Source organism: Clarias gariepinus, chromosome 4 (genome assembly GCF_024256425.1).
Source record: "Clarias gariepinus isolate MV-2021 ecotype Netherlands chromosome 4, CGAR_prim_01v2, whole genome shotgun sequence".
NCBI lineage: Eukaryota > Metazoa > Chordata > Actinopteri > Siluriformes > Clariidae > Clarias > Clarias gariepinus.
The window spans coordinates 2,090,962-2,108,310 of NC_071103.1; the positions used below are offsets into that span (position 1 = coordinate 2,090,962).

Genomic DNA, 17,349 nt, shown 5'->3' on the forward strand with positions numbered 1-17,349 from the left:
CCAGCTTCAAACACACACACACACACACACACACACACACGCTTGTCCCTGCAAATAACACGTCTACCCAAGCCCTTTTAGCAGTGTGCAGTCAGAACAGAAGATGGAGGTGGAGATCCGAAGAAGCGTCTTTAGCTACGTTAGCGTCGCGTCCATGTTGTATTGTTTCTCTTATTTTTTCTGTCCATTCAAGCTGAGTTTTTCCCCCCCCCCTTTTATCCTCTTTCATTAACTTTAAAAGAGTGCCGGAAAAAAAACAGACTGGTGTACAAGTGACTAATTTATAGCCAAACCTCATTACTGTGTGTTTCTTACTTCGGCCTTAAACCAAAATGGCTGCTTACACCGTCAACTGTTATACGATATCATTTCAATACCGTATCGCCAAGTGTGCTTCAGGTAAATCCATAACGCTGAGTGTTCACGTTACATATCTGATAAAATAATCCATAATAATCTCGTGCTCAGTGATCAGCTGACTAACAAAACACACACTCATCAAGGTGTCCATGTCCCCGTCCCCGTCCCCACCACGTTGTGGCACAGACAGTCTGAGTGTAACATGATGTAATTCCAAGTTAAAACTTCTTTCCCTTCTAAGTTCAATCAGCTACAGTGTAACTTCTCAGCCTGAAGTTTAACTAGACGCGGGTAGAAAGTTGTGTCCACTTGTTCTTTAATTTTTTAATGTAACGTGATGTAATGTAATGTATGCTGCTCCATGGAAGCAGTGGGTGTGTGTGTCTGTTATTGGTTAACTGGATCTAAATTGCGTGCATGTGTGTGTGTGTGTGTGTATGTCTGACTATGTGGGGTGAGTCAAAGGCCTCCACTAATGTGCGTGCTGAACCAGAGCCAGCTGCTTCTAATCTGCTCACCACCATGTCCTTTAGTGTGTGTGTGTGTGTGTGTCAGAGGGAAAGAGAGAGTGGGTGGTATGGGACTGGTGTGTGTGTGTGTATATATATATATATATATATATATATATATATATATATAATACAGTATGTGTTATATATGTGTGTGTATATGTGGATGCATTTGTGAGAGTGTGTATTTATATGTGTGTATATGTGTATGCATTTGTGTGTGCGTGTGTACGTACGTGTGTGTGCGTGTGGTCTGATGCGTCTGTAATCAGTCACAGGTCATTGTTCAAGGCTCGTAATCATTTTACTTTACCAACTGTTCCACCTCATCAGTAATGTATATGCTTATGTGCTTGTTGCCACGGTAACGTCTGTTTTTATTTTTCCGCTTTTAATTGAAACATTTCCGTACGTGGTTCTTTGTTCTCATACACACTGGGAATGCAGACGTGTAATACTTTAGTTCTGCAGGTTCCATGGTGCAAAAAAAGTGAAAAATATTACCAACCTTATGCTCAGCCCCGTCTACTTGTGTAATATGTGCAATTCTGTGAAATATCGTCATTCCGAGGACTTTTGGTGCATCACTACAAAATCAGGGTTGGAATACTCACAGTGGGAATCCTCAGATATGGCCGCCACATGTCAACCAACCACAGGGCAACGTCCAGGTCTGGAAAATAAGTTTAATGTGTCATAAAGGTTGGCAAAATGTGCAGTTCCTCGATTGTCCACTGGGGGCTAACTCCGATAGTGAGTCAATCGCCTCTGTGTTAAAATGTTGTAAAAAAAACTTAACAGAAAAAAAAAAAAACATGTTAACAGCCTGCTCCAAAGAAGGGTTTTGACTTTTCGTATTAATTTTAAGAATTGTAATTGTAATACTTCTTTGAGTTCCGCAGACTTGATCTGATGCGAATCTCTTGCGACGGGGCAACTCATGGGGTTCAAACGGTTTGGTTTATTTAATTATAACGTTTTTGATTCAAACATATCATGATAAGCCAGGTGACGTAAAATGAGTAACTTTAATTATTTTAATCCGACAGCAACTTCTGGAAAACTATAAAAGATGGCTTAGATGTATATAGCAGTTATATTAAACCATAACTGTACCTAAAGACAAGGACAAGCACCAAAGAAGTGCGTATTAAGAAATCATGAATGATTTTTCACACCGCATAAACACCTGGATTTGTAATTTATAGTGGATTAGTAATTAACTCCCAATCAGGCTAATTGCTAACTACCTAACTTTCCTGCTGATTTTCCCCGACGGTTCTCATACACTTGTTTGCGCTTGTCTGTACACATGACCAGGATTATTCCCACTCCCGCAGAGAGACAGGGGTTTGAGCCGCATGTGCCGTTTTCACCCTCCCTGGGTTCGAGGTGGGATGACAGTTGAAGAGCAGATTCAGGCTTTTTTGACGTTTTTTTTTTTTCTTTCCTTTTCCACCCTCAGACGTCTATAGAGATTTTTTTCTTCTTTTTTCCCCCATGAAATCATGTCTTTATCTTGGTGGAACTTCTTTATTTCCTCCAAACATGTAGTTCCTGTTTTGTTTCGGTAAGTCTGTTAATAACGCATTTAGATCCCAAACACACATCCTTCCTGTTTCACTGGCTGAGTCGACTTCCCTACATGACTTGGAAGTGTGTAAGTAGCAGACCAGTGTAGACCGTGAGAAGCAGTTTGTTGGTACAGGCACCAGAAAAGGCAAGGGTACCAATACTTAAAAGAATATCTTTCATGCGAATGTTTGCGAGTAATCTTTATACTCTAAAAATCGAATTGTTTTAAACTCTAAAACAAAAGTATTGTTAGTACAAAAAAGGGAAATTAAAAACCCCGGCTAGTCTGTATGAAGGCCTACGTCTTACATTTATTTATGTCTGTATTTGAGGTGGTAAAATGTTGCAGTTCCTCTATAATCCTAAAGGTGGAGTGCCTTCAATTTTTCACACACTGGCAGGGAGCGCAGTATGCTGAGTATCGTGATACTTCCTTCGCAATAAAAAAATCTAATCGCCACCTACAGTAGATATCGTGATCTCGTTCGTCCCTGGTGATTCCCATCCCTAAAGAAAACAGAGATAGCTTTATATGCAATAGCTAGCGAATATCCTGCTAGCTATTTATACTTAAGAGGAGTCTCACTGAGTAAGCAGGAACGCTAAACATGAAAGCGTTCGCGCTCTTAGCTAGCTAATTGCCTAATGCTAAGCTAATTGGTTAACAAGGACAATGATTAGCGATACGTTACAGATCAAACTTTCTTATTCTGTAGCTACACATAGGAATTTCTTGCTAACATCAAAAGCCTTAACATGCACACACAGGATTATGGGAAATCCATGTCGATTAACCAATCAATTAATGGAGTGCTGTAGGGATGTTAGCAAGCTACTTTTGTTTGTGGAAAGAAGAGACAATAGCTCTGGCCCGTTTGTCTTGTATGTTTTGCATGTCCAAGGTTTTGTAACGTTAAAGTTGCCGCTACACTAGGAATTAATTACAATGATTTAATTCTCTGGAATGTTTAGCTGGGCTTAGCAGTGCTGTAGGCAAAATGTGCAATATTTAGCTAAAAAATTTAAATATATAATGTAATATAAACATCACTGGATATCACAGCAATGTAAAGAACAACAAAAACAATTTGTTACATCACACATGCCTACTTCATGCTAACTGTTTTCTGAAATGTCTGTTTTTTAAAAATATGATAACGTCTTATTAGCATATTTTTCTAAAAGCATGTCTGATGGTTGAGGACACTTACAGTTCGTGAATTTTAAATACACCGAGATATTTTTTTCCCTCTGAGACTAGCATAACATCAAGTTCCAAAGAAACACGTTTCCTCAATCGCTGCTTTATGTCAAGTCGACAAATCCTCTGGATTAGCGCTAATTAAGCCCTCGAATTCCACCACGCCTCGTTTGGCAGATCATTAAGTCACTCTTTCAGTTAGAAAGCGAGATGGAGAGAGGGATCTCGTCACCTCCTGGTCTTCGGAGGTGACCTTAATTCTCTCCGAGCGCTTAATTAAAGCGAGCAGCCGTGTGAATCCGGATCCGCTCGGCCCGCCGCGTTGCTCTCGTCTGTGGCTCGGCCTCGGAGATGAAGTTCCAGCCGAACCGTCTTGAAGAGACATTCAGATTTGACGTGCTATTTTTCGCTCCGGGTCTCTCTTCCGGGCTTTAATTAGCTCGAAACGCAGACACATTCATCTTAATCTGAGTCAACCGCGTCATCTGCCAGCAGCGATTCGTTGTGAAGCGGTAATCTTGTTCGCATTAGCTTCCAGCGGCGTTTAGCGTGAACTTTGGATGAAGTGTTTAGCCGGGAAAGTGTGAAAGCGAGTGGATCTGACAAGGACTGTGACAGAACATGCAAATAGTAAAGTCAGGAGTAAACTGAATAGAAACGTAAACATTTTGTAAAACAAAACCATCTTGAACTGTTTGTTTTGTTAGCAAGCTAGTCAAATCGATCGACTTCTCTTTTTGCTTGACCATCCGGTTTTTGTCTTAGCAGCTATCAGGCAACGTAGTTAGGCTCAAAGTCAATTTAACTGGACAGGAATTAGCAAAACCAAACATCAGCTGTGCCGTTGTCAAGGTAACGGGTGTAAAAGAAGATCTTTGTCATAAATCGCGCACCAGAACATGAACGATCGGAGATTAGAGACGTGAAGGAAAGTTAACGAAAATGTAAACAAGAGATCTCCAAATTTATCTTAGGTTCCTGCTGAACGTTATTATTGGTTTCAGAGTAAAGGGGAGGGCGTGGCACGCTGAAGCGGGAGTGTAAAAATATCCTTTCTGTTCAAAATAAACAAACATCGATTTCTTCAGGCAGCTGTTTAAACAAAGAACCCACAAAAATCTGATCGAATTGCAATATTTTGACAAAACTAAGTTCAATTTTTGTTATTTGCATAAAGAATTATTTTGTTTTACTTTGTCCGATATTTATCATTCTGTCTGTACAAAAAATTGTTTTAACTTTATTCATTTTTTTAGAATGGCAATTGTTTTTCAATGAAAAGAAAATCACAAAGACAAAACTAAAAAACAACAAAGGAAAAAAATTAAGATAATGGGTGAATAAAACGAGAAAAAAAAAGAAAAAATTAAAAAGTTGACAAAAGAAAAACAAATGAGTAAAGTACAAAGGTAGAAAAAAGGGAAGAAAAAGAAAAGAGACAAGTTACAAAAAATTTTAATTAGAAGAAACGCAATAAGGAGTGACTCTTTAAATAGTAATAGAAAAAAACGAGGATGTGTGGGCGTGTACTAATCTGCATAATCATAGCTATCCATAACTCCCGGGGTTTAATAAGGGTGAATATGTACAGATTATTTGAATGGTTTATTAGTTTACACAGTTAGTATTATTTCTCGCAGTTCTGTGTAGACGTTAATGATTTCGTGTTCTGTCTGGGGAGCGGAAGCTGAAAGTGCGCGAAAGCTGAAGCACCACAGGGACGTTAAAGGTGCGCGGAGAAGCTGAAGGTGTGGCAGCTGAGGTTTTAGCTTTCGCACACTTTCAGCTTCCGCTCCTGAAGGTGCTGAAGATGTCGAAGGTGTGGGAGGACGCTAAATTAGGGTATAAGTATGACTTATTTACTCAAAATATCATAAAACATTTTGTGATTTGTTTTAAATATTCCCAATATATTTTTGAAAATTTGTCACTTTAAAAAATATATTTTTTTCTTTCAATAAATTAATTATTATTATTGACATTGATTTAAAAAAATTTTCCTTAAAATATTGTTGACTTTTTTCTTGTTATTTTTGATCCAGTGTTAAAATTAGTCGGCCCACGCAAAGTCATGATTCAAAGTTCGTGGCTTTATTTGTTCGTGGTTTTTCTTATTATCTAACTAAAAAGTGTTTGCAGAAACCCCTGCAATAACGTGGAGACTCCAAACTCCCTCCGCAATTCTTTTAAATGACTTTTCCGTGGCAATATATAATATTTCATGCGTTTTAGCGCTACACTGTTGTTGTCGGTCTTTCGGCTGCTCCTGGCAAGGGGTCGCCACAGGGGACCATCCGCTCCACACATACAAGCTTGGCACAGGTTTTACACCGGATGCCCTTCCTGACACGACCCCTCCCGGTGCCCTGAGCCTGTTAATGCTACACAAAGTACAAGATCATTTACTGGGAGCAGATTTAGGGTTTAAACTATACAAATAGGCGTTTATAGGTAATTTTTTTTTACCACATCCAAAATTAGCATTTTTTTTTTCACATTTCTCGGGTGCTCGAGGAACAAAACTCGCGCAAATTTCGAGGGGTGACTTTAAGCCTAATTGTAACATATAGAATTATTTTTTTATTAAATTTTTATTTCTTTTTTTTGACATTTCACAGTTTCATTCCGGACATGTTGCACTTTCACAGGATGATGTTGATTAATTCTGTTCTAGTTGACTAAAGACAGGACTGATGACAGAAATCTCGGTGCTGATCTGTCTGATCCGTGTCTTTGGGACGTGCAGTGGTCCGGGTGTGTGTGTGTGTGTGTGTGTGTGTGTGTATCAGCGCGGTTGCGTTAGAGGAGTGCTCCTGAGCGTGAAGAGTTTACAGATATGAATCGATCCGGTCGTTTGGGGAGAAATCCGAGCTGCGAGGGGGTGAGGCGAGGGCAGAGAGGTTCAGTGGTAACCGGAGGAGGAGAGATTTGGATCGGGTTGTGTGACAGATGTAATTCACCCAGATGGGCCGACCCCGCTCTCAGCCGTCTGTGAGGCACAAGTCATTAAGTGATTGAGTTTCCTGAATGTTCAGCAGATGTAGTGCCTCAAGGCAGCTCACACACACACACACACACACACACACACACACACACACACACACACACACACACGTGCATACACAGAGCAGCCCTTTCAGCTGGCTGTGGAGCGATGGTGCCGTGTGCTGCTCCAGGTGGAATGTGTGCCTTGTCCCGGTGTGCACTCGGACTCTGTGGCCTTCACTCGGCTCTAAGGTTTCAGCAGCAGCTGTTCCGGCATCTTCATCTTCCCTCCACATCTTCATCTTCTCCGCGCACCTTTAATGTCCCTGTGGTGCTTCAGCTTTCGCACACTTTCAGCTTTCGCACACTTTCAGCTTTCGCACACTTTCAGCTTTCGCTCCACAGACAGAACCCGAATAATTAACACAGAACTGCGAACAATAATACTTACTGCTTTAAACTAATGAACCATTAAAAAATATCAACATTTTTATGCTATGAATGAGTTATAAATATCTATGATTATGCAGATTAGGACACGCCCACAAATCCTCATTTTTTAATAATATTATTATTTAAACAGTCACTCTTGTCTCTTTCCTTTTTTCTTCCTTTTTACTTTACTCATTTGTTTTTTTCTCTAATTATTTTCTCTCTTCTTTTTAGTCACTCATTATCTTTATTTTTTTCCTTGTTTTTTTTTATGTTTAATGGCAACTTCAATTTTTTTAATGGATTATTTATTAAAAAATTTTTCTTTCCTCCTTTTTTCCCTCATCGCACTTTTTTTTTCTTTTCAAGATTTCACTTTCTTTTTCTCTTTCCTCTTTCTTGTCCATGTATTTCTATCGTTGTAATTTACCTTCTAGTATGTCCTTTTTCTTGTCGTTCTTTTTGTATCTTTTTTGTTTTTTCCTACACAACAACTTCATGGCGATTCTCTGAATTACACACTGATCCACTTCTCGTTGCTCTGTGTTACAGAGTCCTGAGGAATCAGATGGTTTGGAATCGGATCAGAGCTCCAGATGTGTAACCCTACCAGATGTTTCTGACTGGGTGAGTGCTGAATCTGCCCTCCACTTATCCCGTCTTCTTACATCCCCCTCACAGTGTGATCCCTTCGTCCTGCACGGAGACTTCGGTCACTCCCAAACCCAAAAACGTCCTCCAGACGTCCAGACGTCCAGGGTAGGGCTGTGGTGGACTCTGAACTTATCTTGGGATACGCTGAACGCAGGGCTGGGATACACCCTGACACACACACACACACACACACACACACACACACACACACACACTAGAATATCTCCTAGAGGTGTGTGTTTGTTTGAGTCACTGTATTTTACAGCTAGGAGGAACCCTGAGGAACCCTGAGGAACCTCCTGCACACGTGAAGAACATGTGAAATTTCACACTGACCAGAGGTTGCATTCAAAGGCTTGAGTATTCGATCTCAATCCCAAAGCAGGGGAGTTTTGCATGAGATGAGCCGCGACGAGACGCTGCGGTTAGCGGGGTTCGCTAGACTGGAACTCAGTAGCATTGTAGTAGCTGCCCAGGGGTTGTCACGTTCCCACGGCAACAGTGATTCAAACAACAAAATGCTGCGATGAATGATCACAATCTTTACATCTCACCTACACGCACAGCTGGCCTGTCTGTCTGTCTGTCTGCTGATCTCTCTTTTTTGTCTGTCCCTCCTGCTAACTATTTTCCCTGTCTCTCGTGCAGTGTTCTGTCTGTCTTTCCGCCTGTCTGTCTCTCCGTCTTGTCTGCTATCATTTCTCTTTCTCACTCACTCACTCTCACTCATCTTCTATACCACTTTATCCTGTATTCAGGCTCGTGTGGACCTCTCTTTATGTCTGTCGGCATGTCCTACTGTGTCTCCTGTCTGTGTCTCCTTGCTCCTGTGTCCCTCTTGTTCTCTCTCTCACTCTCTGTATTTTGTCTTGGTCTGATGTTCTCTCATTCGCTCGGTCTGTCTCACCTGTTTGTCACTTTTCTATCCCTGTCTCTCTCTTTAAACATCCGTCTGACTTTCTCTCTGTATATCTGCCTGTCTGTCCTTCTGTCTGTCTCTTGTTCTAATACGTCTCTTTTTGTCTCTCCGTATGTCTCCCGATATCCTTTTGCTATCTGGCTTGTCCATCTGTCCTGCTCTCTCCGTCTCACCTTCTGTCTGTATCTTTACTTCTATATCCCTTCCTACCTGTCCTCCTGACTTTCCTTTCATGTCCCTGTCATCCAGTCCCTGTCTCACTATCTGTCTAGCCGTAGACATCAGCATGCTAGCAACATTTCTGCTTTGAATGCCTATAAAATAGCACAGCTCAGTTCAAGAAGAGGTCATTTTAGGCTGTATGTGTGTGTGTGTGTGTGTGTGTGAGGGAGATTCCTGTGGGAGATTGTTACTGGACGCTAATGAACTCCATTTGCGGTGCAGCGGAGTCGGTTTTCCAGCGATGGGGGTTCAGACGAGTTCGCCGCTCCGAGCTCCGGGCTTCTCTAAACACACAGCTTGTAAAAGCAATCACACACTCGCAGGCGCTCGATCTCGCTCTCGCGCCTTTTTCCTGGAGGAGAAACGGAAACGGATCTGCGGCCCACCTGGAGACGTCGGCCTCCTGAACGTGGGTGTGTGTGTGTTTTTTTTTTTGTTTTGTTTAGTTTTTAAAATGTTTCGCTCCTGGTTCTGCTTAAGGAGGTCCTGTTTAACATCACACCACCTGAAGACCTCACACACACACATGCACACACCCCAGAGTCAAATTAATGACATTTTCAATTGGAATTATTAACAAAACAAGTTCCTTCACTCGTCAGTGTGTCAGCTCTCGGCAGCGCCGGGAGGCACAGCTGGTCTTTTCGTTCTTCTTCGTTGTGAAACATTTCTCAGATGTCCTTGGGCAGGATTTAAATCTGCACACGGGTTTTAAGTGATGTTCCAGTGAAGGGCTGTTTCACTTCAGCTCGAGTTCCCATGGAGAAGCTCACGCTGGATTTTGAGGGATCGCTCTGGATCTCTGTTCTGTTGTAAAAGACAGTCTCTTTCTCTCTCTCTCTCTTTAGCTTCTTGACCGGATCTTGTTCGTCCATCAAACCGTGAAGTGTTTCCTGAGCTGCCCCACAGCCCCAAAGCACAACAAATCCACCCTTAATGGTCCTTAAATTTCACCAGACATCACTCGGCAGCGATTAAATGCCCCCGTCTTATTTACATGTCGTATTGTGATGAGGTCACGGAGAAGGTTTCCTTCTGATGACTCTTCCATGCAGACCCATGTTTTTGTAAGCTTCATGTATGTGTGTGTCTGTGGTTTGGGTTCTTACGGTCATTCAGGAGTTTTCTTTGTCTACAAGGTGTTCATGGAGTTTGCATGTTCTCTCTGTGCTTGATGGGTTTCCTCCACCAGTCCATAGACATGCAGATGAGGCTAACTGGCGTTCCCAAATTGGCCAAATGAGTATGTGTGTGTCCTCCCCTAGGATAGGCATCAGCCCTCCACCTCATCACCCCAGAGTATAAAAGATAACGTGAATGATTCCGACTACTTTCTGGGGTGCCAAGACTTTCGCATACACCTCATTTTTGGTCTGTTGTATCGTTAGCTCCAGGTAATTGCGAGAGAAGAGTTAAAAATGAAAAGTCAGGAGAGCAGCATGATGAGTTGGAGGAAGGAAAGAAAATAAAAGGCACCGTTAAAGTGAAGAAGTCATCAATGTCAGCGTGAACCCAGAACACCCTTCAGCTCCGAGCTAATTTGCCTTTATAAGCAGCGATTACTGTGTAACTGCCTAGAAACTCAAATATGCGTGTGCTCTCTCTCTCTCTCTCTCGCACACACACACACACACACACACACACACTCGCACACACATGCCGCAAGGTCGTCTGGTATAAGCAGGCCTCGCCTGAACCTCGGTGTGCTGCCAAACCTCACACCTCGGTGATTACGGGCTGTTTACATGGAAGGGACTTTCCAGGCTGGCGTTCGTGCCCTGGTTTCTCAGAAGGGCGAGAGACGTACTGACGATACGGTGAGAGAGAGATAATGCGAGAGAGAGAGAGAGAGAGAGAGAGACAGAGGGAGAGAGAGACAGATACTGTGAGAGAGCTCCTGATATACTGAGAGAGACTTTTGACTTTTTAAGTGACCTTTATTTGTCACATTAGATCACGGATGGACAGAATGGATACAGAGAGAGAGAAAGAGAGATGGAGAGAGAGAGAGAGATGGAGGGGGTGTTTTCCCACATCGTGCGTCATGCTGATGCTTTAAATAAGCCTGCTTTCTAGAGATGAGACTTGTAAAAAACTTATCCATGCATCACGATTCTTTTTCATTTATTCATTTATGGATCTGGTGATTCATGTTTCGACCACATCGACTGTCTTACTTTCACAGCCAGGTCCATAAATTTTGGATTTTTTTTTTTTTTTTTGGCATTTGGCCTCTGTATACCACCACTGAATTTGTAATGAAACTTTTTGACTTTTGTCAGTTGGCATTAACCATGCAGGAATTACGGCTATTTTTATACACACACTGATTTTAGTGGCTCATAAATAATGGAACGAAAGTCCTTTGCTGACAAGCTGTTGCATGGTCAGGTGTGGCCTGTTCCCCTCGTTACTCCGTGACTAATCAAACAGATTTGATAGACAGATAAAAGCCCTGGAGGTGGACTGGAGTGTACATTTGCATTTGGTAGCTGTTCACTCGAACTGTCAACATGATGTCCAAAGAGGTGTGGGTGCGAGTGAAGGAGGCCGTCATTAGGCTGCAAAAACAAACAAAAAAAAAACTGTTCAGAGAGGTAGAAAAAACATCGGGAGGAGCCAATACGACAGTTTGGAACGTTCTTAAAAAGAAGGAATTAACTCAACAACAGTAAAAGACCTGAAAGATCACAGAAGAAAGACCACTAAAGCACTGAATTCTGTCCATGGTGAAGAAGAACCCTACTGTGGACGTGTGTGTGTCTGTGTGTGTGTGCATGAAAACGGTTGCAGTTTCTGAATAGTTAATGCCAAAAGTTTTAAAAAAGTGTTGACTTCGCTCATATCTTGAGTGTTTCATTTTAAATTTAGTGTGGTGGTATAGACAGGAGAGAGACAGAGAGAGAGACAGAGAGAGAGAGATAGAAATCAGTGTTTTAATGGGATATCAAGCGTTTCTAAATGTGCTATTAAACATGTGATATCGAGATCCGGAGAAGCAGCATCATGAGATTTATTTTATTATGTTGTATTTTGGTCATCGACATTAAGGTTCCAAGATGGCGCTGGTGAGGTCAGCTGCCGTCACGACTACTCCGACCCCTCTTTTCCGCCATCTTCCTCATGCCAAAATACAAACAAAGGCTGAAACAGGAAGTTCTGGTTGAGAGGGAGGTCACACGCTGGACGGACCAATCGGTGGCCAACTGGGACATGTTCCGAAACAGTTCTGTTTATGAAAGTGGTTGTGGGATTCATCGGGAAACTAGTGGATGATACCGTGGAAGACTATCAGAACGTTTCCCAACCAGAAGCAGTGGGTGGATAAAACCATCTGCAAAGCTGTCGCACCGCTGCCTACAATGCTGGACTTCCATCGGGGGACATAGAACCGTACAAGGCTGTGTCATATAACATCCGGAAGGCGGTGAAAGAGGCGAAGCAGCGCTACGGAAGGGGAACTAGAGTCACAGCTCCAACCCAGTTGGTGATCCCCACATGCTTCAAAGAGAAACCTTATCCTGCTTCTCTTAATGACTATCACCTCACCTCAGTAGTGATGAAGTGCTTTGAGCGCCTGGTCAGAGACTTCATCATTTTTTCACTAGCCGACACACTGGACCCTCTACAGTTTACACACCGCCCAAACCGCTCCACAGACGATGAAATCTCCCATCTCCTCCACACATCACTCACCCACCTGGACACTCGGAGAGGGAATTATGTTAAAATGCTCTTTATCGACCACAGCTCAGCATTTAATACCATAATTCCCTCCACACTCGCCACCAAGCTGGAGCACCTGGGACTCAGCTCATTTATGTGTCAGTGGATCTCCAACTTCCTAACTGACAGACCACAGGCAGTAAGGATGGGCGGACATCAGAGCCCCTTGCTGTACTCTTTGTACACCTACGACTGCGTCGCCACTACCAACTCCACCAACGTCATCAAGTTTGCTGACGACACCGTCGTGGTTGGCCTGATCAGGAACAACGATGAGACGGCCTACCTGGAGGAGTGCCAGAGGAACAATCTGTCATGGTCCTGTCACATCAATACCGTGGTAAAAAAGGCCCGGCAGCGTCTCTACCACCTCAGACGCTTGAGAGACTTCAGACTGCCCCACAAGGTGCTCAGGAGTTTCTACCCCTGCACCATAGAGAGCATCCTGATGGGAAACATCACGACCTGGTTCGGGAACAGCACCATGCAGGACAGGCGAGCCCTACAGAGTGTGGTGCAATCAGCTAAGAGCATCATCCGCACTGAGCTCCCTGACCTGCACTCAATCTACAGCAAGTGGTGCTGGACCAAGACCTCAGCCATCCCAACAATGGACTGTTCTCTCTATTGCGGTCTGGAAAGCGATTCCGCGCCCTGAAGACCAACACAAACGGACTGAGGAGGAGCTTCTTCCCGCAGGCGATACGGTCTCTCAATCACACCAGCACACAGGACTAATACAATCTTTCTAACATCCATGGGCACTATGGACACATTCACGCACACCTACACTTACATATTCATGTTTACATTCTGGACCATTGCACTAAGACACTTTAATAAGTCACCTTTTTATGCATATTTACACACCCTCTTTCTTTCACCAAATAATTTTTTTTTATGTTCTATTGTACAGTATATTCTATTTTTATTTTTATGACCCATAAAGAAGTAGCTAGCTAAGTTTTAACAGCCACTTTGATTGATTGATTGATTGATTGATTAATTGATTTAGCTAGCTAGCTAGAAGATGTTAACGGATTTGCCTTTTTATGCAAATATATAGTACTTAGTTTCTGGATCGTGTCATGCTTGTAGTGACCCCAAACGGATCTGGTAGGGCAAGGGAGTTTAAAATATTTTTATAAAAAATTAATTAAAATGGACACGCAGCGTCATACCAACCTGCGCTAGTTATTCTGTTTGTTCAAAATAGCCGTCTCTGTGGTGTCCCGCTAGTCTGCAAATATCGTTCATATTTATACCTGACAGGAAGTTGCACTGTTTCCTTACCTATGCCCGCATGTTTGCGTCACGTCTCCGAGGTCTGCCTGCGGTCAAAGGTCATTAAAATGATTTCTTGCATTTTTTTTAAAAAACTCCCTAAACACTTGTTTTTCATGTTGACAGGACAGGACATACCATCCGTGCACACCATGGGTGTGTTTACTGCAACTTGATCAGGATGAGATCTTGTTACAATAGTTTGCTACAAAAGAACCCTGCAGGGGAACCGGTGGTTATGTAACCAAGCACAAAGACAAGAACCGTGACTGATCACGACGTGCACGTCGGAGCCCGTCGAGGAAACAGCAGCGAGGTGGAGGAGGAGGAGGAGGAGGAGGAAGATTCATCCTGAGTCACTGAGTGAAACTGTGAGGTAAACACAGAGAGGGAGAGTATGAGTCAGAGAGAGAGTGTGTGTGTGTGTGTGTGTGTGTGTGTGTGTTTACAGTCTGCATGCTGAGCAAGTTGTTTTTTGTCAACTCCAATGGAATCTGTACTGTCATGAGCAGATCAGACTGAGAGAAACTTTAACTCGTGGCCATAATTCTCACAGCTAAAGCTAACCTGCTAGCTACCATGACCTAACGTAACGTTATAATTTATTCCAGCAACATAGCTAGCCGGTCAACATCCACTAACCTGACGGGATTCCAGAAAGGATTTGTAACGTTGCGTATATTTATAAACTAGCCGACGTATGTGTTGTTGATGAGAAAAAAAAGGTTAAATCTTATAATAATCTGCTGATCTTTAATGTAATCAGTGATATTATTATTATTATTATTATTATTATTATTATTATTATTATTATTATTATTTGAGGTTGAAGCCCACGTCCATGTCTGTGTGTCTCTCTGTACAGCAGAACTCTCTGTCTAACTTATTAATACAAAGAAATCCCATTCTGTAAGGTTGAGTATCTCACGCCTTGTTTACACTAAGTTGTCCTTCTTTGGTGCTCAGACAAATACACTCCCTGTTCGGTAATCGGAGAGTGAATCACAGATGAGAAATGGAAAAAGTAGATCAAACGATAAAGATGAAGTTTTGTCTTAAAACCACTCCAGCGTGTTAAAATTCACTTATACCACTTCAGCGCTGTTATTTCAGCCAAAGTGAAAATATGAACTAATCCCAGTCAAAATATTCACTTTATCTTTTCTAATTAATATCTATTGGTGCAGGTGTTTGTTTACATTGAGACAGTAGCGCATTAGTAGATTATTTTACAGTAGATTATTAAATCCCACACATAACTGTTCATAACATCACTTTTACTCCACATTTAGATTCACTGATGGTGCAGATTAAACTTCAGACAGAGATCTAAGGACTGCAGGAGATTCAGTAAAGTCTAGACAGACAGTTCTGTGTGATGCTAAGACACAATCTCTTTGGACAGACAAAAATGTTTCTGAGACTGGGTTTCTGGTCTTTTAATGTATGAAACATAAACATATTATTAATAGACCTTGATTATACACCAGCACCTACTGTACCTTCATACTCATAAATGGAAGTTAAATAGTAACAAACAGAAAGTTATTAGCATTATTACAGCTTATGCTTGTATTCGCACAATTTTTACCCTGAAAGCTAATACACGCTAATTTGACAGGATTTGTAACGGAATTTCTTATTATATCATAAGTCATTTTAATTTCTAATGCTAGTGAGCTAGCTAGCGTCAGCTAAGATGCTACAGTATAACCTGACATGATTTATGGTAGGAACTTAATTTTATTTGTAATTTGCACCATTAGCACTACCAAGCTAGCCAAAATGTGCTAAAATAAAGTTATTTTTGAGAAGATTTTAAATCTTTACGATAAATAAAGATGATATCTGAAAAACAAACCTGTTGGTTTAGAACCTGACAGCATTTTATGGTTATATTTTTAAAGCTCACCAACTAGCGAACAGGTTCAAATTGTATGACAGGATAATAAACCCCTTCCTGTTTTTATTCAGAAATATAGAAACATAGAAAATATTAATGTATCATGTAAGTATATAAATATCTTATGAGTATTCACGTTTCAGGAGAAGTTAGCAAAGTAATTAAGAAATTTAGCTTTCATGACTGATGAAGCTAATCACCAAGATTTAGTGATCATGCTAGCAAAAAAAAAAAAAAAAATCAGGAAAATATGAGTGCTTAATGTTTAGCCTTCTTTTTTTCTTTCTTTCTTTGTTTTGTTTTTGGTGGCGCTATCGAACCATTCTTCATCCGGTGACGACACCTAGCAATCAGAAAGCCAAAAACAGACCTCTTAACGACGCCCTGCAGCTATTAAAGATCCAGAAGAGGCATCTCCGTCTGCCTACATAGTGTCCCGGCCCAGTCCGGCCTGGGAGAGAGAAAATAATTCGAAGAGAGTCGTTCCTCGGAGAGACACGGCGACCTCGAAGCTGGTTATTACATGACGGTCCAGCCCAGACAAAACCGACAGGGAGTGGTGTTTGGCTCATAAAGCACGGCTAATGTGGCCCGCTATTGATGCTATCACAAAGGGCAGATAATGAGCTGGCTTTAGGCACTTCCCGCCCTCGGGCTGTTTTGGTCTTGTTTTGCTGTGATGGTGTGACACATCAGACGAGCTCCTTTAGCGGTAAAGTTCCTTTAGTGCGGTTCATATGGAGGTGATTCTTCCCTCTTCTCACGTGAAGAAAAAAAAACAAACCTTCATTCATGCCTTAAACACAAGCACATGAATATAATCTAGGGATGGGAATCACCAAGGAGCGCCGGATACGATATGATCACGATCCCCAGGTGTTGCTGTACTGTAATGATCATAGTTTTGTACATATTTCGTACCAGACGGGAGGCTGTGGCGCCTTCCAATGTGTGAATAGTTCAGAGTGCACCACCTACAGGATTATAGAGGAACTGTAAATACGAACATGAACAAATAAATAAAAAAAAATAAATAAATAATTAGTTTTGGCGTCATTGTGGCGATACATGACTTGCCAAGCAAAAGAATCAGGATGCGTCACTATATCATCGCACGTGACTGGCGGCTGCACTACTGACAAATCCCCTCCTGACCAATCAGAATCCAGCAACGTTTTCCCCTGCTCTTATAAATGTGTAAAGATGGAATCTTTTGAAGCAGGTAGGTGATATAAAAAAGTTAAACAGGGTGAAAAGTTTCCCAAGTTTGAGGTTCTTGTGAGCACTTGTACAGTAACAACACAGACTCCGTGCAAGATTTAACAGGTTTGGGTGTGTGGAGTTGTTCCGTTTTCATCACTCTAACACATAAATCACAAGGTTATGAGGGACAGCTCAACTCCACGTGCAACACACGAGGAGCATCAACACAAACCCAAGGCCGGCGTTAGAACCCCGTCGGGTTAACTCCACCATGCTAGGTGTTTTTGGGACAGAGCCATGCCTTAAGTCATCCCTCCTCATAAGGAGCCCTGCAGGGTTGTTTTTTTTTACAATTATTATTTAATTTTTTAAACCA

At 41.9% G+C, this 17,349-nt stretch overlaps 1 long non-coding RNA gene across 1 annotated transcript in view; it reads left to right on the forward strand.

Moving 5' to 3' along the window:
- LOC128521013 (uncharacterized) overlaps nt 1-17,349 on the forward strand; it is a 71,565-nt gene that overhangs the window by 20,816 nt on the left and 33,400 nt on the right. The window contains exons 3-4 of the long non-coding RNA XR_008357979.1: nt 7,615-7,689; nt 13,994-14,243. This is a non-coding gene — a long non-coding RNA (uncharacterized LOC128521013). The remainder of the gene's footprint in view (nt 1-7,614; nt 7,690-13,993; nt 14,244-17,349) is intronic.